Genomic DNA, 24,523 nt, shown 5'->3' with positions numbered 1-24,523 from the left:
TTGGGGCCCACCGATCCGCGGGCGGGCCTGTGCCGTGGGGCACTCTTTCCCTTCCGCCTCCGCCACGGTCTCCACCATGGCGGAGGCGGAAGAGACTCCCTCCACTGCGCATGCGCGGGAATGCAGTCAGCGGCCTCTGACACTCCTGCGCATGCGCCGCCCGGAGATGTCATTTCCGCGCCAGCTGGCAGGGCACCAAAGACGTTTTCCACCAGCTGGCGGGGCGGAAATTCGTCCGGCGCCGACCTAGCCCCTTAAGGTTGGGGCTCGGCCCCCAAAGATGCGGAGCATTCTGCACCTTTGGGGCGGCGCGATGCCCGTCTGATTTGCGCCATTTTGGGCGCCAGTCGGCGGACATCGCGCCGTTTCCGGAGAATTTCGCCCCTGATAATATTTGTTTTAGAAGACTGATCAGTACACAATTGGAACAACCTGGGTATTCGACTGTTCCGCACAGTATAAAAAGGTTTAATACTAAAAACACTTTTGGAAAAGTGAAACCTAATACGGTTTCTAATTTTCAGTTTGCATCCAATTTTCTGGCACAATTGACAGAAAAAAAATCTTCCACTTTGAACCATTTTTGTAGAATCCTGCTATTTCTTCAGGCTCAAAATTACAACATTCCAAACCAAGCATTGCCATTTAAATGGAATTTAAATTGCATTTTGATAATGTCAACAGCATGCGCCCCAACATTTGATGGAGAACATGCACAAATCAGATGCAGGATGCCTCAGTTAAGGTGAGCATAAAGAAGAAAGCTGCTGCATTTCTGCACTCTTTGCACTGGAGCAGACAGAATTTATTTCTCAAGCGAGTTTCTTACTTTTCTGTTGGTTTTGACAGTAGTGTTACTGAGTTTAAGTACTGTATCTATGGAGTTCTGAACGATATATCCCTGACATCAGAATAGGTGCAGCAATCATATTTAGTCTATGAGGAAGAAGATGGTGAAGGCAAGTATGAAATTTGGCTTGATGACAACCGGTGCACATACCACCTTCCTGTTCCTAACCTATCGATAACATTTGAGAGAATTTTAACATGGGTGAAAAGATGGATTTGGGTACAAACAGGGGTAAAATCCTGCAAGTGTGTCGGGAAGCTGATTCCAACCCACTATGTTCTCTATTTAACTGATGCACATTAGGCAATGCGCGACCAAGTTCTTGGAAAAAAGTTTGCCAAATTCAATTGTTAATCTTTAAATACAGCAAGATGAAGGTTGCTAACTGGGTTTTCCAAGCCTTTTAGAAGCCTCCAACGAAAGCATGTAAATGAGTGCGCATGTTCATCATACTTGCATTGAGAGGTTTTTGCACAACTTGATGATAATTTTACTTACTGAAGAGGCGTCATCTAAACCAGGCAGTGTCAAAGTCAGGGGCGCGACCCCCGGGTGGGTCGTGGAGCCGTCCATCACAGACCAAGTTGGAGCAGCAGGCTATTCATGGGAAAAATCCTGGCTCCAGATCGTGCAAATCCACGCGTAGCAGCCGCCTTTTAATACTGCCGGCTGCAAGTGGCCTTCAAAATGGCCACGAACATATTAAAAAAATGCGGCCGCACTGCGTATGTGTGCCCACTTATCGGTGCGCATGCGCAGCCTTTTTTCTACAAGTTCAGGGGTGTTTTTATTTGATAACATTTTACAGGAAAAAAATGCAGAACCTGAAAATGTTTTCATCCTCTAGAAATTGGAGGTTCACCACATTTCACCTAAACATTACAAGGTAAGAGAAAATGGTGGGTCGAACAGGTCAACCGGCGTGGATTGCGAAGGTCGGCCGGTGTGGATCGCGAAGGTCGGCCGGCGTGGATCGCGAAGGTCGGCCGGCATGGGTCGCGAAGATCGGCCAGCGTGGGTCGTGAAGGTCAGCCGGGTTGGATCCCGAAGGTTGGCTGGTTGGTAAAAATGGGCCCTGGAAAAAAAGTTTGAAAAACACTGATCTAAACCATGAAGATTCAGCAGTCTGAACTACAATTTGGAGCGTTGAAGTATCTTACCAGCATAGATGCCACCTATATTGTGCTACTTTGGATTTCAGAGGAGGACCAAGGTGACCACCAGCAGCACCAGGATTTTTACCTGCTGCTCCACAGAAAGGAGGGCATCAGAAAAGATGCAACTCTTAGCAGGCAATATGCAGCACCTAAGGTCTACAGGTGGAGGATATGCTTTCTCAACAAATAAACACCAGTGTTTCAGGAAACTCAGGATAATATATCATGTGTTGGAAGACATTTCCAGCCTTCTGGTGACCATACCTAACTAGTGATTGACAGTCTCCACTGCTCTCAACATTTCCGAATCTTTCCAGGACACATTCTTAGACATTTGCAGGATCTTGCAGTCAGCGGCACACAAATGCATATATCAGGTGACTGATTGTTTTGTTGCCAGCAACAGTAATTATGTCAACTTGGTCTGTGATGGTACCAGTCAGAATAAACAGGCAGTTTATGGCTCTAGTTAGCTTCCCACAGGTACAGGGCATCATTGACTGCATGCAAATGGTAATTAAGTCACCCATGCATCAAACAGGAGTATTCATAAACCTTAAGTGCTTCCATTCCATTAACATGCAACTGGTGTACAGCCGCAATAAGATATCTATGCAGGTGTGTGCAAGATTTCTGGATAGCTGCCATGGTGCTTTTGTCTTGCAACAATCCAACCTCCCAGAAGTCTTCTGATATTGAACCAAAGTTGCAGGCTGGTTTTCAGAGACAAGGGTTGCTCAGATCCACTTAAAACTTGACTGCTGACACTTTTCACAATTCTGAAGTTCTCAGAAATCTGAAGAATGAGGCATCGGAATGACACCATGAATGCCACATAACCACCAAATGTGTCAAATATTTACTCTTCCTTTTCCTACGGGACTTCAATGGTGCATCTTCTGTAGTTTCAGCAGAGATAGAGACAGGCTGCTCAGATACCGGCCCTGACAGCTGAGGTGCTCTTGGCCTATGTTCTCTGCATTGTGGAACCCAATAACCCCATCTATATCTGTGTGGAGGCTGAATTGGCCATCAGGGCGCAAGGCAGTATATGGGGTACTTACTGAGGAAAAGTGAAGCGCTTTGAGCGGAGATCGTATTTTCATGTCTCCTTTCATCATATTTACTTTAATTTCTCAACTGCACTCCCCTGCTAGCTGTGAGCTGGAGAACACTTTGCTGCAGATCAATGGGGTGCTAAACCGAGTCTAGAGAATCAATTATCACATTAAAGATAGCATACATAGTATGTAAGCCATTGGTAAATATCTGCATGCACTAGTGTGATTGCCATCTTTAAATTCTCCACTCTTTCCATTCATGCCATCCTTGTCATGGATGACATGATTTCAAAACGCATTAACATCTGGTGCTTGAAACTCTTCCAAATTCTCTGAAGGCGTGCACAATGCAGCTGGATTGACTGCACATTCTTTTCTGCTTTTGCTGAAATATCCTTCAAATGGCCCCCAAGTTACCAGCATGTGTCCAGCTGAGCCGACTTTTGAGCACCTGCCACCTGTCCCAACCACTGGTTTCCACCCCGTGCTCACCTGTGATGTATGACTCAACAAGTGAAATTATTTGTCCTGCAGAATTGCAAGTATCTAAGCTACTACATGGTCTGCATGGGTCACGTAATGTCATACACTCCGAGGGATTGACTTCCTCTGAAGAGTTACTGCTGAGGGCAAGCTCGACCAACTTCTGCAAAATGAGGGAAAGCCACATAACGGATCAAAGACATGAATAAGATTCCTTTCAAGATAAAAAGGTTTCATCACACTTCACTCGCTGTTGACATCAGATATTACATGTGATTGTCTAATATTTAATTATGTTCCAGCAACTTGAGAGCCCCAGCCCCATCTTCCCAACTGCCGGTCAGGCATGCCAGGGCTCTGTACTTGTCAGCTAGAAGATGACTGGAGAGTCACCTCCGGTTTTCTGGCTTCCGCTCATGTTCTGTGCTCAGTTATGTTGCAGGGACAGAAAAAAGGGACTAACGAATTTGAGTTACAGAATGTGTTGAATGGATGCAGAGCATTTGCTGAGGATGGCTATAAATGGAGAGGCATGACATTGAATAAGGATGGGGATGAGTGTCATCCATGAGTGTCAGACAGATGCGTAAATGAGGAAGTTGCATAGGCCTACAAGGATGGATATGTCTGCAGGTAAGCTGTTGTGAGGAATGATGTGCTAGCGTAAGCTTAAGAAGGCAAAATGAAAAGGTTAGGGTGATACGCACACAAGGGTGTAAATGAATGAATCATTGCTGTCAATTTTCCTGCCCTGCTTAGGTTAAGTGAAACACTTTTTACATTGTATCCAGGAGCACTGTACTATGCTCCTGTTGTCATCTCCTCTGCTATTCCCAAACACACCTTCTTGGTGTTTCCAGCTGGTTTCCTTCTTTTGCTAGGGAACCATATATGCCTCCAGTTCCTCAGAACACCCACCAGCATATGCAGGGAGGCATCACTGAACTGAGGAGCAGCCATTGCCCTGCTTGTCACCTCTCTTTCTCTTTTGCTCCCAACTCCAAACTCCTTGGAACTGCACTTTTTCAGTATCCCTTTAAATACTGAAATTTAAGTTGCACCATGCAGGTTGTCACCATGTTCAGTCACAGCAATTGGTGGAAAATGATATGGGACAGGATTCTTCGGCTGCGTCCGCCCGGCGACGGGAAATTTCCACCCGAGGTCAATGGACCTTTACATAGTCCGCGTCCCATCCCTGGCGATCTTGCGGCGTGCATGGCCGAAGAATCCAGCCCATGGTTGAGTTAAATGCCACTGGCAGACACGCTACATTAACTTTCAGGTTTCCAATGTACCAATGGACACCTGGGGCGTCATTCTCCGACCCCCCGCCGGGTCGGAGAATGGCCGTTGGCCGCCGTGAATCCCGCCCCCGCCGTAGTCTCCGCTCCCGGAGATTGGGCGGGGGCGGGAATCCGGCCGCGCCGGTTGGCGGGACCCCCCGCTGGATTCTCTGGCCCGGATGGGCCGAAGTCCCGCCCAGGAATTGCCTGTCCCACCGACGTAAATCAAACCTGGTATTTACCGGCGGGACCAGGCGGCTGGGCGGGCTCCGGGGTCCTGGGGGGGGCGCGGGGCGATCTGACCCCGGGGGGGTGCCCCAACGGTGGCCTGGCCCGCGATCGGTGCCCACCGATCCGCGGGCGGGCCTGTGCCGTGGGGGCACTCTTTCCCTTCCGCCTCCGCTACGGCCTCCACCATGGCGGAGGCGGAAGAGACTCCCCACTGCGCATGCGCAGGAAACTGACAGCGGCCGCTGACGCTCCCGCGCATGCGCTGGGAAACTGACAGCGGCCGCTGACGCTCCCGCGCATGCGCCGCATTTCCGCGCCAGCTGGCAGGGAAACAAACGCCATTTCCGCCAGCTGGCGGGGCGGAAATCCCTCCGGCTTCGGCCTAGCCCCTCAATGTTGGTGCTAGGCCGCCAAAGATGCGGAGCCTTCCGCACCTTTGGGCCGGCGCGATGCCCGTCTGATTGGCGCCAGTCGGCAGACATCCCGCCGTTGGGGGAGAATTTCGCCCCAGTTTCCTTTCGCCCCTTCTTGTTTCAATTTTAATCTACAGACCTCTGCATCTGAAAGTAAGGTTCACCAGGGAGGTGCACAGGGACTTTGTAAGAGGACAGTGTGCTGAATTGGAGCATTGATACAGGGTTGATATTTATTTGCCTGTCAAGATGAAATTTCCTCAAGTTTGTTTGAGGTAGAGAAACTCTGGGAGCCATAGCTCCAAGAACAGTCTGCAGTCCACAAGTGCATTCAGGAAGACATAAAAACATTGTCTGCAAGATCTGAGAAATTCACTGCCAACACCATGGATCTGAAGAGTCAGCAGACACATATTACACACAAACAAGTAATCATTCTCCATGCAGGGTTGAACCACTTACATGAACAGGAAGGGCATCTACTCCATCAACAAGCAGCTTGTGCATAACCTGCTTAATATCATGTATTTCAGTGCTAAATTCCCAGTCAGCACAAATCACATGAGGTCACCCAGTGAAGGGTGATTGCTGATTGAGCAGAGACACATGTCTTGGCTCATAATCTCTCGGTTTCATCCTCAATTCTCATACAGGGCAAATGCAAAGATGCCCCCACAATGACAGTCAACCACAGATTACACAATAAGCATTCCAAACAGTATCTTGGTGTTTGAACAAAGCAAAGGGAATCCTAATATATTAAACAGCAGGACTGCCTATGGTCATTGTTGTGTTCTGTATGCAGTACAATGTGGCAATTAATGACCCGGAAATAGGAGTGAGAAGAGGAAGGAGAACAGACACAACAGGAGGCAGAAGAGGATCTAGAATTCCAAGTAGCATGCCTCTTGCAAGTTCCCTCCTCAATTTTCCTGAAATATTTTGGAAAATATTTTGTTCTAGGGGTCACTATTTAAAACAAAGTGGTCGGTCATTTATGACAGAGGTGAGGAGAAATTATTTTTCTCAGAGGGTTGTGCGTTTTTGGAACTCTCTTCTTCAAAAGGCAGTGGAAGACGAGTCTTTGAATATTTTTAAGGCAGAGCTAGATAGATTCTTGATTAACAAGGCAGTGACAGTCAAAGAATTTCTTACGCTATACAGCATTGAAACTGGCCATTCAGCCTTCCTAGTACCTGCCGGTGTTTATGCTCCCCTTGGGTAAGTGGGCACACGAACACTAGGAGAGACATCCCCTGAGTGATACACAGTCCAAGTGAGTATATTTGGGAATTTAAAGCAAAGTGAGAATTTGGTGCAGAGGGAAGAAGTGCTCTTTTGCTTTCTAACTTTTTCATCTTCAGAAAGTGGCCTTCGCCTGCTGCAGGAGTAGAGGCTAGTTATTTGATGAGTATTTCAGCTGCTATGAGGAAGCAGTGGAAAGAAAAGACAACTGTGCTGTCAAGGGAAACTGGTTAAGTGAATTGGTCGGTAAGTTCTCGATATAAGGGGCAGTGTGTGAAAAACTAGCATCTGAAATAAGGGAAAGTTAGGACCTACAGCTGTCAAAACTTGAGCTCTAGGTTTCATGCGGCACATCCATGAGGCTGAGAGTAACGTGAGGAGCACGTTCAGAGAGCTGGTCACACGCCAGCTCAAGAATCTGGAGGGAGAGAGGGAACGCGTGACTCGCACGCAGTCTCAGAGAACTAGGTAGGTAGCGCAGCAATCCCTGGGATCCCACCCAGAAATCGTTTTTCCATTTTGGAACCTGGTGAGGGCGCTGGCTACTCAAGAGGAGTACAGTCAGATCCAGGGGCGAGATTCTCCGACCCCCCGCCGGGTCGGAGAATCGCTGGGGGCTGGCGTGAATCCCGCCCCCGCCGGTTGCCAAATTCTCCACCACTGGATATTCAGCGGGGGCGGGAATTGCGCCGCGCCGGTTGGCGGGCCCCCCTCGATTCTCCGGCCCGGATGGGCCGAAGTCCCGCCGCTAAAATGCCTGTCCTGCCGGCGTAGATTAAACCACCTACCTTACCGGTGGGACAAGGCAGCGCGGGCGGGCTCCGGGGTCCTGGGGCCCACCCCGGGGGGTGCCCCCACAGTGGCCTGGCCCGCGATCGGGGCCCACCGATCCGCGGGCTGGCCTGTGCCGTGGGGGAACTCTTTTCCTTCCGCCTTCGCCACAGTCTCCACCATGGCGGAGGCGGAAGAGACTCCCTCCACTGCGCATGCGCGGGAATGCAGTCAGCGGCCGCTGGCGCTCCCGCGCATGCGCCGCCCGGAGATGTCATTTCCGCGCCAGCTGGCGGGGCACCAAAGGCCTTTTCCGCCAGCTGGCGGGGCAGAAATTCATCCGGTGCGGGCCTAGCCCCTTAAGGTTGGGGCTCGGCCCCCAAAGATGCGGAGCTTTCCGCACCTTTGGGGCGGCGCGATGCCCGACTGATTTGCGCCGTTTTGGGCGCCAGTCGGCGGACATCGCGCCGATACCGGAGAATTTCGCCCCAGGTTTCTGGCACCACGAGCAGCTCTGTTGCACATGAGGGGAGGAAGAAGAAGGGAAGATCATCAGTAATAGGAGATTCATTAGTTAGGGGAACAAGCAGGCATTTCTGTGGCCATAGGCATGACTCCAGGATGGTATGTTGCCTCCCTGGGGCCAGGGTCAAGGCTGTCACAGAGCAGCTGCAGGACATTGTAAACTGTTTAAGAGGACAGTATAGAACTACAAAAGGACATGGACAAGCTGGTGGAGTTGGAAGATAGGTTAGATGAAGTTCAATTCGGAGCAGTGATCAACGATGCATTTTGGCAGGAAGAATATGGAGAGACAATAAGGGGTAAAATTCTAATAGGGGTGCAGGAGCAGAGGGACCTGGGTGCATAATCGTTGAGGGTGGCAGGATAGTTGGAGAGAGCAGTTAATAAAGCATATAGTATTCTGGGCTTTATTAATAGGGTCATAGAGAACAGGAGCAAGAGTTTATGCTGAACTTATACAACACACTAGTTAGACCTCAGCTGGAATAGTGTGTACAATTATGGCCACCGCATCACAGAAATTATGTGATTGCATTGGAGAGAGTGCAGAAGAGATTTATAAGAATGATTCCAAGGATGAGAAACTTCAGTTTATGAGGATAGATTGGAGAGGTTGGGACTGTAAGAAGAATACTGAGCGGAGATTTGATAGAGATGTTCAAAGTCATGCCGGGCTGGTTAGAGTAGATAGGGAGAAACTGTTCCCCCTCATAAAGTCAAGAACGAGAAGGGGAATCATTTAAGGTGATTTGTAAAGGAAGCAAATATGTTGGGGGAAAAAAACTTTTTCACACAACGGTTCAGATCTGGAATGCACTGCCTGGAAGTGCGGGGGAGGCAGATTCAATTGAGGTAGTCAAGAGGGCATTAGATGATTACTTGAATAGAAACAATATGCAGAGGTACAGGGGAAAGGCAAGGCAATGGCACTAAGCCATAATGCTCTTTTGGAGAGCCAGTGCAGACATGATGGGCCAAATGGCCTCCTTCTGCACCTTAACAATTCTGGGACTCCGATTCCTCCCATCGTTCTTCATCTCAATCTACCACTACCATCCATTTCCTTCGCCCTCAAATGCTTCTCCAGCTTCCCTTTAAATGCATCTATACTATTCACTACAACCATGCCCTGTGGCAGCAAGTTCCACATTCTTATCACTCTCTGGATAAAGATTCTTCTACATTCCCTTTAGGATTTCTTGGTGGCAATCGTATACTGATGGTCTCTAGTTATGAGGAAGTATTAGCTCTATATTCACTTTGTCAAACCGTTTCATTTTTTTTTTTTTTAAATTTAAATTTGTTTTAATTTAGAGTACGCAATTCTTTTTTTTCCCAATTCAGTGGCAATTTAGCATGGCCAACCCACTTATCTCTGAGTTGTGGGGGTGAGACCCATGCAGACATGGAGAGAATGCGCAAACGCCATACAGACAGTTATCTGGAGCCGGGATCAAACCCGGTTCCTCGGTGCTGTGAGGCAGCAGTGCTAACCACTGAAGTCCTCTTCAGTATTGACTATCCGCTATTTCTCTACCTCTCCTCCTTTAATCACACCTTAAAACCTATGTTTGACCAGCAATTCTGCTCTGAGAACTGCACTCACCGCAAGCTATTCAAGATACATAGAAACATACGCAGAAAATAGAAGCAGGAGGCCTTCGGCCCTTTGAGCATGCTCCGCTATTCATTGTGGTCGTGGCTGATCATCAAATTTAATGCCCTGATCCCACCTTCCCCCCGATATCCCTCGCGTCCCAAGAGCTATATCCGATTCCTTCTTGAAATCGCACAAAGTTTTGGCCTCAACGACTTCACAGATTCACACTCTTTGGGTGAAGAAATCTCTCCCCATCTCAGTCCTAAACGGTTTACCCATTATCCTCAAACTATTAACCCTAGTTCTGGACATCCCCATCATCGGGACATTATTTCTGCATCTACCCTGTCTAATCTTGTCAGAATTTAATAAGTTTCTATGAGATCCCCTCTCACTCTTCTAATCTTCAATAAATACAATCCTAACCGAAGTCTCTCCATATATGTCAGTCCCACCATCCCAGGAATCAGCCTGGTAAACCTTCATTGCACTCCCTCCGTAGCAAGACCACCCTTCCTTAGATTAGGACACCAAAACTGCACACAATACTCCAGGTGTCATGCCTGAATTGATTCCATGTCCTCAACGTGGCCACCACCGCCAGGCTCCTTGAGTACTTGGCTTGAGGAAATAGGAGTGGGGTTGAGGCCAGTACTGAGGGATGTCCCCGTACAGAAGGTCTCCTCCATTCTCACCCATTCCGCCTCAGACACTTTGATCTACCCCTGTACCTTTTCTGCAGTAGCTGGCCAGTGGTAGAATAGGTGGTTCAGAAGGACCAGGCCGCTCATATTCCTCCTTCTTTGTAGGATGCTTTTATGGATCTTGGGATTCTTTCCGTCAACACAACGGCATGATTAGTTTGCCTACTTTGGTGAAGGAGGCCTTGAGGATGAAAATCGGGATTGATCCCAACAGGAAGAGGAATCTTGGCATCAGGTTGATTTTGATTGTCTACTCTCCCCGCTAGGGAAGGGGGTGAAAGTCCCACCTCCGCATGTCTCTATTTACCTCTTCCACCAGACTCAATAGGTTTCCACTTGTGGATCCGTGTCCAGTCGTGGGCTATTGTAGCCACCTGAGTTGGCCAAGTCCCGATTTAAAATGGCGAACGACAAAGGCTAAAGGGAAATTCAGCCAACACAGACAGAAACCAGCAGGAGCAAGTTTGCTGTGTATTAAACTCTGCAAAAGCATCAATACTAGCAGCCATCTGCATAATAATGTAGCAACCATCTACATACTAATAAGCAATCCCCGGGAACAATAGCAACATTTGGGACAAACAAAACGAAGCCAGACTCTCCGGCGCCAGCAGGAGCCAACACAAAAGAGGTTAACGGGCACCTCAAGACCGCCCATCGATCAGGGAACCGCTCCAGTATTGGAGAAATCGAAACAAGCGATTGGAACAAAGTCCAATCACCTAGAACCAGGTACAGGGTCCGGCCCAAAAGGCGGGAAGCTCCTGGGGACTATAAAGTTAAGCCCCCCCAAGTTCAAATCGTTCTTCTTGACCGGGTCACCTAGCAACGCGAACCAACATTGACCGTGACCGGTTCAACAGCCGCCGAGAGATCGTAAGTCTTAAGTCAACGCTCGCTACGAGATAGGCGCTCCTAGCTATAAATCCGTACCAACTTCGAATCCCGCAAACTCAGAACCCGAACGAAAGGCCATTTGTTCCCCTGACCTGGTGGGCCAGTCCGAAGTTAAGTACAGGCCTGTTAGTCGTAGAAGTAGCTTAGACGTAGAATTTGTGCATGAGTAGCAATTACTGTGTATAATAAATGTGCTTTGATTTAAATCTTACTAATCGGTGTATTGAGTTATTGGTCATTACACGAACTTGAACCTCGTGGCGGTGTCATAAAGATACCTGGCGACTCGAGAGCAAAGGTTATAAAACAGAGCCAACCAAAAGTTAGCAACATATTACTGGCGACACCTGACGGGACCCGAACTAGAAGTGGCTTCACCACTCCGGGAGAACCCAAAAATTTGAATTAGGGATCCAATTGGGAACAGAAAACCACAGGTGTTCAAGCAGTTCTGATCAATCCTCATAATTCGGAAGTGTGTTAAATGCATGCGTAACTAACAGGGCTATAAGGTAAAACTGATAGATCTTTTTGTTGCGACAAAACTGTCGGGAGTTTGTATTTCGGAAATTAGCGAAAGCCGTACCCGTAATTACAGCACCGTCTTAGCTCCCCTGTTCCAAATTTAAAAGAAGCATTCGGACAGGAAAGATGGCAATGCAGGCAATGCAGCACCTCATGAACCCAGAGGAATTTGCGGTCGCAGCGACCAGCAGCAGTAGAGTAGGACAATGTCCCGTATGGGAAGAGGAAATCAGGAAGTACCTCAAAGGGAAAAGATGGCCCCTTTGGAGCGAATTCTGTAACAACAAGGCAACAGGTCCCGGGAGTATAGGACATACTTGGTGGGAGAACCTGAGCGATATCCACAAGAAGAGCTTAGGGAAAGCTCGCAAGCGCGTCCTGCTTGGCACAGTTGCGAGGCACAGAGGAGGTCGTTAGGACGCTCCGGAAAGAGGTAGAAGGCATACATCAAATGAGTACGGTCGATGTCAGTGAGGTAGAAAGAGAGAACTTAGAGTTGAGGAGGAAGTTGGCAGCAAAAGACGGAGAGGTGGATGATGCCAAGCGGGCACACCAGTCTTGTCTGGCGCACTTAAGCAGCTTCCAGTCCCAGCATGAAAAGGCCTATCAGGACACGCAACGTGCAGTCCTGGTACGAGAAGAAACCGAAAAGCAGATAGACACATTGCAGAGGCAGTGTAGTGACCTGAAGGCAGCGTTAAGAGCACTCCATGCTGCCACCACGGAGCAAAGACAAAGCTCGTTAGACCACGCAAAGTGCCGGAAGCAGATTGCAGAGCTGCAATCTCTGCTTTCAGTCCAAAAAGGATTCCAGGAAACCTTTGGAGCAAAATTAGATGAGGAAGACGGCCCTGATTGGGAAGAGTTAAATGAGACAGCGCAGAGATATGTTCAGGGAACATGTGCGCAGGGAAAGCCACAAAAGAGGAAAGCGCCCCAACCCCCCACAGAGCAGATAGTTCAGGCTCCAATGAACCCTGTAACCACCGCACAGCCATATCGGACGACACAGAATTTCTGTACACCACCCCCTTAACAGTGACCCAATTACGGGACACGTGCGATAAAATCAAACCGTTCCTCCCCACCGCAGACCCCCACCATTTCTTTGCCAGAGTAAAGCAGCAGGCGACCATGTACGGCCTGGATGAGCGAGAGCATGTAAAGCTCACAGTTTTAAGTTTAAACCCTTAGTCGTAGCAGCCCATCCCGACCCACAGAATGTAGGAGGAGGCACCCTTGCAGGAATGCATACCGCGGTCCTAGACTCGATTGGGTATAACCGGGGTGACCCCGTAGATGGCCTCAATAAATGCAGGCAAAAGAAAACCGAGCACCACACAGCGTTTGCTGGATGCCTGTGGATCCACTTTGCAGCAGTTTTTGGAGACTTAGACCGCGCCCATTTGTCCCCAGACAACATGGCCAAATGGACCCGCACCCTTATCTCCCATGCCACAGAAACAGGACAGAAAGCGTGCGCGAATTATGATCCCTTGAGGCTCATAATGAAAAATGGGTAGTAAAAAGATTGTCCCGCACCTGGGAGCAGTCTGTACAAAACAAACCCGCAGTTAAAAATCCCGAAGAAAAGCAGGTCGACGCAGATATACAGGCAGTTACAACACACCAGAACCCCGCATGGGTAAATGAAGGAAAGAACAGCCCCCCACAAAAGTCACAGGAGTGTTACAACTGTGGACAATTGGGACACTTTGCGAGGGAATGCAATGCCCCACGAAAGCCACAGAGAGCCCAGCAGACGGGCACTCTAAGTAAGAATAAGACGAGCCCATACATAGTGTGAGCACCCGTTCAGATCAGACGGACCTGAACAGAACGGACTGACTGTGTTCGGGCTCCCCCAGTTGGGTCTGCGACACCCTTTGGGATAGGTCCGGACGACCGGTAGTTGCAGCAAAAATTCGGGGACAGCCCATCGAGTTTCTCTGGGACACAGGAGGGTCCCGCACCACAATAAATTCCTCCACCATGTTCCAAAAGGACACGTGGCCCACTACAGCCACTATCACCCTCAGCGGCTTTACAGGCCACTCACAGCAGGGACACATCACAGCCCCTGTACCCATTCAAATCAGCAACATCACCACCAAGCACCCCGTAGTTTTAGTTGACCTGCCCCACACAGCACAACACATTCTGGGAATAGACTTCATTAATTGTCACAATCTATCATTTGATCCAGTCAACCAGTGTGTCTGGAAAATGGTAAAGTCTGCAAGAGCCCCCGCAACGCTCGCAATAGGTGAATACGGCAACAAAGTCAGCGCAGTAGGCAAATTTTGGTTTAATCCGACCACACTTAGCACGGACAAGCAGGTTAGGGCAGTTTTACAGAGAAACAGGACAGCATACGCGACCCACAAACACGACTGTGGCCAGATGGCTGGTTCCGTACAAATCACAGGACCTGACCCTAGATCCCAAAAGCAATATGGATTTCCCCAAGAGGCACAGGGAGAAATCTCAAAGGTAATCGATAGCTTATCAGAGCAGGGCGTACTTTGATCAGTAGCCTCCACTAATAATGCCCCGATTTGGCCAGTGAGAAAGCCTGATGGATCATGGCGACTGACCATCGATTACCAGGAACTCAACAAAATCACCCCCGCAGCAGCCCCCATAGTAACCACAAGTCCCGAGACCATGCTCAAGCAGGGACTCAATTCCCGATTCTTTACGGTTTTGGACATCAGTAATGGATTCTGGTCCATTCTATTGGCAAAGGCGTGCCAGTACAAATTTGCCTTCACCTTTAAAAACCAACAGTACAGGTAGACATGCCTGCCACAAGGATTCCACAACACCCCCTCCATTTTCCACCGACAGCTGGCAAATAGTTTAGCCAAATTTTCTCGCCCCGAATGTCTGGTCCAGTACGTAGACGACCTACTACTGCAGACAGACACCAAGGAAGAGCACATTGAGCTTCTGTCCGAACTCCTGGAACTCTTACACTCTATTGGTTGTAAAGTTAACCCCAAAAAGGCGAGATTTTGGAAGATAAGGTGATATATTTGGGTACAATTATCACACACGAGATCGAGCATAAAAGGATTGACTAGATTGTCAAATTGCCCTTTCCCCAGAACGTTTCAGCCCTCCGGTCATTTTTAGGACCGATTGGCTACTGCCGAAACCACATTGACGGTTTCGCCAGCAAGGCAGCGCCCCTCTCAGACCTCCTAAAGAAAGGAGCCCCCTGGGAATGGCTTCATAGGACAGGGAGTACCAGGTTATAAACCTGTCACGTTCAACCCAGAGCCCCAAGCACACAGACACGTGCGAACCCATAAAGATATATGTGGATGGATCTTCCACATTATTAGAAGGGAAGCGCATAACAGGATGCGGTATTTACGTCGAGGACCCGCAGGGACGCTCCCTAGAAGAAATAGCAATAAAACTTCCAGGACACTTAGGCGCATAGGCGGCAGAACTTGCGGCCATCGCATACATAGTGGAACACCCAGATTCCTTCCCCAGCCCAGCAGATATATACTCGGACAGCCTCTATGTCTGCAACAGCCTTACAGAATTCCTACCCCTGTGGAAAGCAAGAGGATTTGTTTCCGCAGACGGAAAACCCCTCCCTTCAGCCCCATTGCTCCGTCACATCTTAGAGAGAGCACAGAACAGGACTTTTGGTATAGTCAAAGTTCGAAGTCACCATCGTTCCTCCCCCCCCCTGGAAATGTAAAGGCCGACGCACTGGCTAAAGCAGGTTCCAGGCACAGATATATTTGGACACCCCCCGAAAGCGCACCAGTAAATGCAGTTCAGGTCTCGCAGACTAAGATCGAGGATCTAGTGCAGGCCCAGAAGCAGGACAGCAATCTCAGGGAGATTTTGAAAGGAAACTAACCAGCCCCCTATGAGAGGTTTAAAAATGCTCTGACCACACCTGATGGCGTGGTGTTAAAAGACACCCTTTATGTGGTTCCGAAGGACAGGAATCAACTGATTTGTTTGTTCCATGATGGTCATGGACATCAGGGAATCGATCCCACTACAGCCCACCTCAAGCAGCTTTGTTGGTGGCCGAGTCAAAAGAAGATGTTACACTCACTACGTTGAGAACTGTCTTATCTGTGCCCAGAACAACCCGGACAGATACGCCAAAAAGGCTCAGCTCAGTCACACCCGACCCGTTAATGGCCCCCGGACTAACCTCCAGATTGATTTTATAGGACCATTGCCCCCTTGTAGGAATGGTTATAAATATGTACTCGTGGTGATAGACACGTTTACCAAATGGGTAGAAGCATTCCCATCCAGAACTAACACGGCAAAGACCACAGCCAAGATTTTAACCCACCACATCTTTACGAGATGGGGACTCCCCCGCAGCATTGAATCCGACCAAGGTTCCCATTTTACGGGACGTGTCATGAAGAACGTCCTCACGATATTTGGCATTACCCAAAAATTCCACATTGAATACCACCCCCAGTCAAGTGGTATCGTGGAGTGCATGAATCAAACCCTAAAATCCACCCTCAGAAAAATGGTCCAGCAAAACACCACTTGGGACTCAGTCCTCCCTTTTGCACTGATGTTTTTGCGAAATACAATTTCTACTTCTACAGGTTACACCCCACACACTCTCATGACCGGACGCCCCATGAAAGGCACAGAATTTTTATTAGGCTTAGACTTGACCAGCCCCGAGGTGACGGCCCTCACACACGAGAAAGCAGTAGAACAATTGGTGGCGAATGTTAAAACGGCTCAGCTAGCAGCCGCAGTGAAATTGGGCACAAGAAAGAAACAGAGCAAGGCTTGTTTCAATAAGACGGTGCATGCGACTGAGTTCAGTGTAGGCAGCAAGTCATGCTCTCCGTATACAACCCCAGCACATTCCTGTCACCAAAGTACTCAGGTCCGTACTTCATTGCGGACAAAGTAAGTCCTTCCGTCTACAAAATAAAGTACCCCAATGGAAAGACTGCGTGGTTCCATATCAACCAGGTGAAGGCATATGGAACACAGTCTAACCACGCACACCACGTCATGCTCGACGCAGCACACCACACCCCGCCCACAGCCAACACGTAACCCTACCATCCCCCAACACGTCCAGCCCAGCCACGGACACAACCTCGACTCCACCCCCGAAATATACACTCCGCCCCGGAACGCCCACAGGCAGCAGCAGCAGCGACTCGGACAATAGCCACAGCACACCTCCCTACTATCCCCATGCAACAGGACCCACACCCAGCGAATCTGACGACGATTTGAGTGATCCCTTCATGATCACTTTCCTAAACAAACCCCACCACCGACCTACAATGACGACCCTGATTCCGTCCCCACAGAACTAGACACCACCTATTGGCACAGAGATAATTCGTACAGACTCGTCCGGAATGACGAGAGCAATCCGAAATCATACCATGCAGCCCTATCAGCCCTGATACGCTCGAGAGTTTGGCATCCGGGAGAAGATGATGACTTTGAGTGTGACTCCCAAAACGAGAACCCCTTTGCGACCCTGTTCGCAACCGATAACTGAGGTGTCCAGATCATGTTTTAAAAGGAACCGCTTGGGAGAAACGGTGTCCTTTCTGATGGAACCTGCCGCATGTTTGATGTTGTTTGTACTTGTACTGTTAAATGTTGTATGTTAGACCAGAAAAAATATTCCCCACAGCCCCACGCCTTTTCGGCCGGCACCTCTGAGAACATATCCGCAGAGACTTGTTAATGTCTCAGACGTCAGTTCAACGAAACTCGTCTGTCGACAGATACACAGACCCCCGTTCGTAACTGCCCTTCTGGTTCGAAGGAAGAACCAATACGACAGTCCCCCACGATGACTACATTGCTTGCCCGTTCTTGTCGGTTGCTCAGGCAGTGGAGAAACGGCTTGGGACCCGCCCTGCCTGGGAACCCCCCCTCTGGTCAGCTACGCTCGGGTAGGGCACACACGGCATTGGTCGCCGTCCTGCACGGGGACTCCATCCAACTCTTACCCGTCGCGGCCCATACGCACCTCATTTCGGGAAATTTGGTTCAAAACGTTTTGTTTTGTTTCAAGTAACCCTTAGGTTGCCAACCCTCTGCTATTTACATCCTGAAACATTGGGATGGTAAACCGCACAGTCTGCGAGACGGCTCGCACTGGTTCATTATCTGCAAGTGTGTCTTGTCCTGAAATTCGGTTTTTGAAGAAAAAAATGAGGGAGTCACACAAAGTGACCATTTATAAAGGGAGTAATTGGCACTAAAGGACAGACAGGCTATCGTACGAGATATTAACACACGGTAGTAACAGACACTATGCTTAATCACACAGAACTCCAGAAGCTCCAGGACTGGAGAAGAGAAGAGAAGAGAAGTGAAAGAAGAAGAACCATGAGGACATCCTCCGCATGGCTCATCGTTATAATGGACATTTGGTTGCGCGCGAACGCGAACCCCCTCATCTCAACCCCCCCCCCACCCCAGCCGTTAATGATTCACTTCCCCACAGTACCCAGAGCCCAGTCACAAGCGACACCACACCATCTTGGTGTGACAGGTTTATAACCTGGTACTCCCTGTCCTACGTGATAGAATCCCTATTGGTATTGGCGATACTCTGCTGCATCGTGCAGACTATTCGTCTGAGAAAATGGAGAAGGAGAGCCTACCGCGCTCGCACCCTGGTATATAGAATAAGATCCCCTATTTTCGGATACGACCAGACCCCCACGATCTATAATAAAGAGCATTCATTTGCGTTTTGTTGTAAATAAAGAAATGTTCATGAGCAATTGTACAGTCCTGAGCTTGACTGCCAAGCCAGGAAAATGTGTATAAAACTGCTATGATTTTGATTGTATGGTTTAGGAAGTTAGTGTGATGAAATATTTGAGTGAGTGTAGTTTATTAAGGATAGTTAGAGGTTCCCATTTTCTTGTTTTGTAATGCATGTCCCTGTTTGACATAGCGCCCCTCAGAATGTCAGTTAAAAGTTTCTTGCAGAGTTATGGTCAGTGTAGAGGCCATAGAAGAGTGCTCGCCGGGTCGGGGAATGGAAAGCAACGCAGTTACGTGATCCTTCACGCTTCGCGTTAGGATCACAAGGAGGGTGTGTAGCCACCTGAGTTGGCCAAGTCCCGATTTAAAATGGCGAACGGCAAAGGCTGAAGGGAAATTCAGTCAACACAGGCAGAAACTAGCAGGTGCAAGTTTGCTGTGTATTAAAACTCTGCAAAAGCCCAGACAGCATCGATACAAGCAGCCATCTGCATAATAATGGAGCAACCATCTACATACTAATAAGCAATCCGCGGGAACAATCGCAACATTTGGGACAAACAAAACTAAGCCAGACTCCCCGGCGCCAGCAGGAGCCAACATAAAAGAGGTTAACGGACACCTCAAGACCGCCCATCAATCAGGGAACCGCTCCAGTATTGGAGAAATCAAAACAAGCGATTGGAACGAAGTCCAATCACCTAGAACCAGGTACAGGGTCTGGCCCGAAAGGCGGGAAGCCCCTGGGGACTATAAAGTTAAGCCCCCACGTTCAAATCGTTCTTCTTGACCGGGTCACCCAGCAATGCGAGCCAACATTGACCGTGACCGGTTCAACGGCCGCCGAGAGATCGTAAGTCTTAAGTCAACGCTCGCTACGAGGTAGGCGCTCCTAGCTATCAATCCGTACCAACTTCGAATCCCGCAGACTCAGAACCCGAACGAAAGGCCATTTGTTCCCCTGACCTGGTGGGCCAGTCCGAAGTTAAGTACAGGCCAGTTAGTCGTAGAAGTAGCTTAGTAGAATTTGTACATGAGTAGCGATTACTGTGTATAATAAATGTGCTTTGATTTAAATCTTACTAATCGGTGTATTGAGTTATTGGTCATTACTCGAACCTGAACCTCGTGGGGGTGTCATAAAGATACCTGGCGACTCGAGAGCAAAGGTTATAAAACAGAGCCAAGTGAACCAACCAAAAGTTAGCAACACTATCTAGATCCACAGGTATCTGAACTTAGTTTGCGCCAGCTTGAATGGCAGATCTCCCAGCTCGGATTCCCCACTGTGGATTCATGGGGAAGATTTTGTTGTTGCTCAGGTTGAGTTTCTAACCTGAGAAGATTTCAAACTCCCTTAGGACTCCATTATTCCTTCCATGCTGGCTGGGGTGTTTGAGATGTAGAGGAGCATGTCATCCATTTAGAGCGAGACTATGCTCCCAGTCTCCCCTCTGGATGCATCTCCATCCCTTCGCTGATCTGAGAGCCATAGCTAGGGGTTTGATCGCCAGGACAAATAGCAGAGGGGATAAAGGGCATCCCTGCCTCGTGCCTCTGTGCAGCTGGAAGTATTCAGAGCTGGTGGTGTTTGTCCGTACACTCGCCATGGGAGGAATGTACAGTAGTTTCACACATGTGGTGCACCCTGAACCAAACTCAAACCGTTCCAGCACCTCCATGAGGTACCTCCATTCGACTCTGTCGAAGGCCTTCCCTGCTCTAGGGGGATGATCACTTCTGGTGTCCCCTCCCCGAGTGGGGTCATAATCATGTTCAGCAGGTGTCTGATGTTCGCGGTTGGCTATCTGCCCTTGACAAAGCCCGCTTAATCTTCCGTGATTACATCTGGTACGCAACTCTCCCGTCGCCTCACCAGCGCCTTTGGCAGGACTTTGGTTCAATGTTGAGAAGCGAGATAACAAAGAACAAAGAAATGTACGTCACAGGAACAGGCCCTTCGGCCCTCCAAGCCCGTGCCGACCATGCTGCCCGACTAAACTACAATCTTCTACACTTCCTAGGTCCGTATCCCTCTATTCCCATCCTATTCATGTATTTGTCAAGATGCCCCTTAAATGTCACTATCGTCCCTGCTTCCACCACCTCCTCCGGTAGCGAGTTCCAGGCACCCACTACCCTCTGCGTAAAAAAATTGCCTCGTACATCTACTCTAAACCTTGCCCCTCTCACCTTAAACCTTTGCCCCCTAGTAATTGACCCCTCTACCCCAGGGGAAAGCCTCTGACTATCCACTCTGTCTCTGCCCCTCATAATTTTGTAGACCTCTATCAAGTCACCCCTCAACCTCCTTCGTTCCAGTGAGAACAAACCGACTTTATTTAACCACTCCTCATAGCTAATGCCCTCCATACCAGGCAACATTCTGGTAAATCTCTTCTGCACCCTCTCTAAAGCCTCCACATCCTTCTGGTAGTGTGGCGACCAGAATTGAACACTATACTCCAAGATGGGTCTGTATGGCCCACACTTCTTCGGGTCTTTGTCATTTTTAGGGATCAGCAATATAGAGGCCTGTGCCAGAACGGGCAGCAGGGTCCCTCTTAATAGAGAGTCATTAAAAAATTTTTTTTAAAAATAAATATGTTTATTCAAAATTTTCAACCAAACACTCCAGAAAGAAAGAAAAACAAAATTGTACATAGGAAATCAAACAAGGATACATTATCCCCATTTAACCAATAACTACATAAGTGGGGAAAACGCCCCCTTTTAACAAAAACATAAACTAACCCCCCCCCCCCCCCCACCCCGGGTTGCTGCTGTTTCGACCTCCACCTAGCGTTCCGCGAGAAAGTCTAGGAACGGTTGCCACCGCCTGGAGAACCTCTGCACAGACCCTCGCAAGGCAAACTTTACCCTCTCCAACTTAATGAACCCTACCATGTCATTGATCCAAGCGTCCACGCTCGGGGGCTTTGCATCTCTCCACATTAGCAGGATCCTCAGCCGGACTACCAGGGACGCAAAGGCCAGAACACCAGCCTCTTTCGGCTCCTGCACTCCCTGCTCTTCCGATACCCCAAATAGTGCTATCCCCCAGCTCGGCTTGACCCGGGTGTTCACAACTTTGGACATAGCCCTCGCAAAGCCCCTCCAGCGCCGGGCACGTCCAGAACATATGGGCGTGATTCGCTGGGCACCCCGAACATCTCACACATCGGTCCTCCACCCCAAAAAACGTACTCATCCTCGCCCCTGTCATATGCGCCCTATGTACTACTTTGAACTGTATTAGACTGAGCCTGGAGCATGAGGAGGAGGAATTGATCCTGCCAAGGGCATCAGCCCACAAACCCACATACAGCTCCTCCCCGAGCTCCTCCTCCCACTTGCCCTTCAACTCCTCCACCGGGGCCTCCTCCGCTTCCTGCAGTTCCTGATAAATCGCCGAGACCTTGCCTTCTCCAACCCACACACCCGAAATCACCCGGTCCTGAATCCTGCCGTCTCACAAACGCCCTCAGTTGCATATATCTAAGAGCGTTTCCGGGAGGCAACCCAAATTTCTCCTCCAGTGCCCCCAGGCTGGCAAGAGTCCCATCTATAAACAGGTCCCCCATCCTTTTAATTCCTGCCCGATGCCAACTTAGGAACCCCCCCCCTTCCATCCTGCCCGGCACAAACCTCTGATTATCACGTATCGGGGACCAAATTGAGGCCCCCCCTCATACCCCTATGTCGCCTCCATTGCCCCCAGATCTTCAATGTCGCCGCCACCACCCGGCATGTGGATGTACCGTGTTGGCGGTAGCGGCAACAGTGCCATCACCAGCGCCCCCAAACTACTACCCACACAAGACGCCGCCTCTAGCCTCTTCCACGCCGCTCCCTCTCCCTCCATTACCCATTTACGGATCATCGCCACATTAGCTGCCCAATAATAACGACACAGATTCGGCAGCGCCAGTCCGCCCCTGTCCTGACTGCGCTCCAGAAAGACCCTCTTCACCCTCGGGGTCTTGCTTGCCCATACAAACCCCATAATACTCCTGCTTACCCGTTTGAAAAAAGCCTTGGGGATTAGGATGGGCAGGCACTGGAACACAAACACGAACCTCGGGAAGACCGTCATCTTGACCGACTGCACCCTACCCGCCAGGGAAAGTGGCAACACATCCCATCTCCTAAATATTCCTCCATCTGGTCCACCAACTGTGTCAAATTAAGCTTATGCAGGTGCCCCCAGCTCCCAGCTTCCTGGATAACCAGGTATCGAAAGCTTCTCGCCGCCCTCTTCAACGGCAGCTCCTCTAGCCCGCTTTCCTGGTCCCCCGCATGCACTACAAAGAGCCCACTCTTCCCCACGTTGAGCTTGTAGCCTGAGAAGTCCCCAAACTCCCTCAGGATCCGCATGACCTCTGCCATCCCCTCCACTGGATCTGCAATATATAACAGGTCATCAGCATACAACGACACCAAGTGTTCCTCCCCTCCACGGCCCAACCCCCTCCAGTTCCTAGACTCCCTTAATGCCATGGCCAGCGGCTCAATTGCCAGCACGAACAGCAAAGGGGACAGGGGACACCCCGTTCTCGTTCCCCGGTACAAACTGAAATATTCCGATCTCTGCCGGTTCAGAGACACGCTCGCCACCGGGACCCTGTATAACAACCTGACCCACCCTATGAACCCTTCCCGACCCCAAACCTGCTAAGCACTTCCCATAGGTACTCCCACTCCACCCGATCAAAGGCCTTCTCCGTGTCCATAGCCGCCACCACCTCCGCTTCCCCTCCCACCGAGGGCATCATAATCACGTTCAGGAGCCTCCGCACATTTGCATTTAACTGCCTGCCCTTCAGGAACCCCACCCCGTCTGGTCCTCATGTATCACTCCCGGGACACAATCCTCAAAGCGAGGACCTTCGCCAGCAACTTGGCATCTACATTAAGGAGCGATATCGGCCTATACGAACCGCACTGCAGTGGGTCCTTATCCCGCTTGAGAATCAGCGAGATCAGCACCCGAGGCATTGTTGGGGGCAGAGTCCCTTCCTCCCTCGCCTCAATGAAGGTTCTCACCAGCAACGGGCCCAACGGATCCACATACTTCCTGTAAAATTCAACCGGGAACCCATCCGGTCCTGGGGCCTTGCCTGCCTACATGCTCCCCAATCCCTTAACCAGCTCCTCCAGCCCCATCGGGGCCCCCAGGCCAGCCACCTGCTCTTCCTCCACCCTCGGGAACCTCAGTTGATCTAAGAACCGCCGCATCCCCTCTTCCCCCTTCCGGGGGCTCGGACTTGTACAGGTCCCCATAGAAATCCCTAAATACCTCATTTATTTTAACCGCACTCCGCACCGTATTCCCCCCCCCATCCCTGATTCCTCCAATCTCCCTCACCGCCTCCCTCTTACGTAGCTGATGTGCCAGCATCCGACTCGCCTACTCCCCGTACTCATACACTGCCCCCTGCATTTTCCCCCACTGAGCCTCTGCCTTCCCAGTGGTCAATAAATCAAATTCCGTTCGGAGGTTCCGTCGCTCCCTCAGCAGCCCCTCTTCGGGGGCCTCTGCATAGCTCCTATCCACCCTTACTATCTCCCCCACCAACCTTTCCCTCTCCATCCTCTCTCTCTTCTCCCTGTGAGCCCTAATTGAAATTAGCTCTCCCCTAACCACCGCCTTCAGAGCCTCCCAAACCACACCCTCCTGCACCTCCCCATTATCATTGGCCTCTATGTATCTCTGAATGCACCCCCGGACCCGCCCACAAACCTCCTCATCCGCCAACAGTCGCACATCCAAGCGCCACAGCGGGTGCTGGCCCCTCTCCTCACCCAACCCCAACTCCACCCAGTGCGGGGCGTGGTCCGAAATCACTATAGCCGAATATTCCGTTCCCTCCACTCTTGGGATCAGTGCCCTACTCATCACAAAGAAGTCTATCCGTGAATAGGCCTTATGTACATGGGAGAAAAGAGAACTCTCTGGCCCCCGGCCTGGCAAACCTCCACGGATCCACTCCCCTCATCTGGTCCA

At 49.9% G+C, this 24,523-nt stretch overlaps 1 protein-coding gene across 1 annotated transcript in view; it reads right to left on the bottom strand.

Moving 5' to 3' along the window:
- The window catches only part of slc25a13 (solute carrier family 25 member 13), a 470,724-nt gene that overhangs the window by 149,262 nt on the left and 296,939 nt on the right, over nt 1-24,523 (bottom strand). The gene's annotated exons all lie outside the window — the stretch shown is intronic.

This window comes from Scyliorhinus torazame, chromosome 6 (genome assembly GCF_047496885.1).
Source record: "Scyliorhinus torazame isolate Kashiwa2021f chromosome 6, sScyTor2.1, whole genome shotgun sequence".
NCBI classification, from domain to species: domain Eukaryota; kingdom Metazoa; phylum Chordata; class Chondrichthyes; order Carcharhiniformes; family Scyliorhinidae; genus Scyliorhinus; species Scyliorhinus torazame.
Note: the sequence above shows the minus strand (reverse complement) of the source record. Positions and strands in the feature narration are given on the sequence as shown.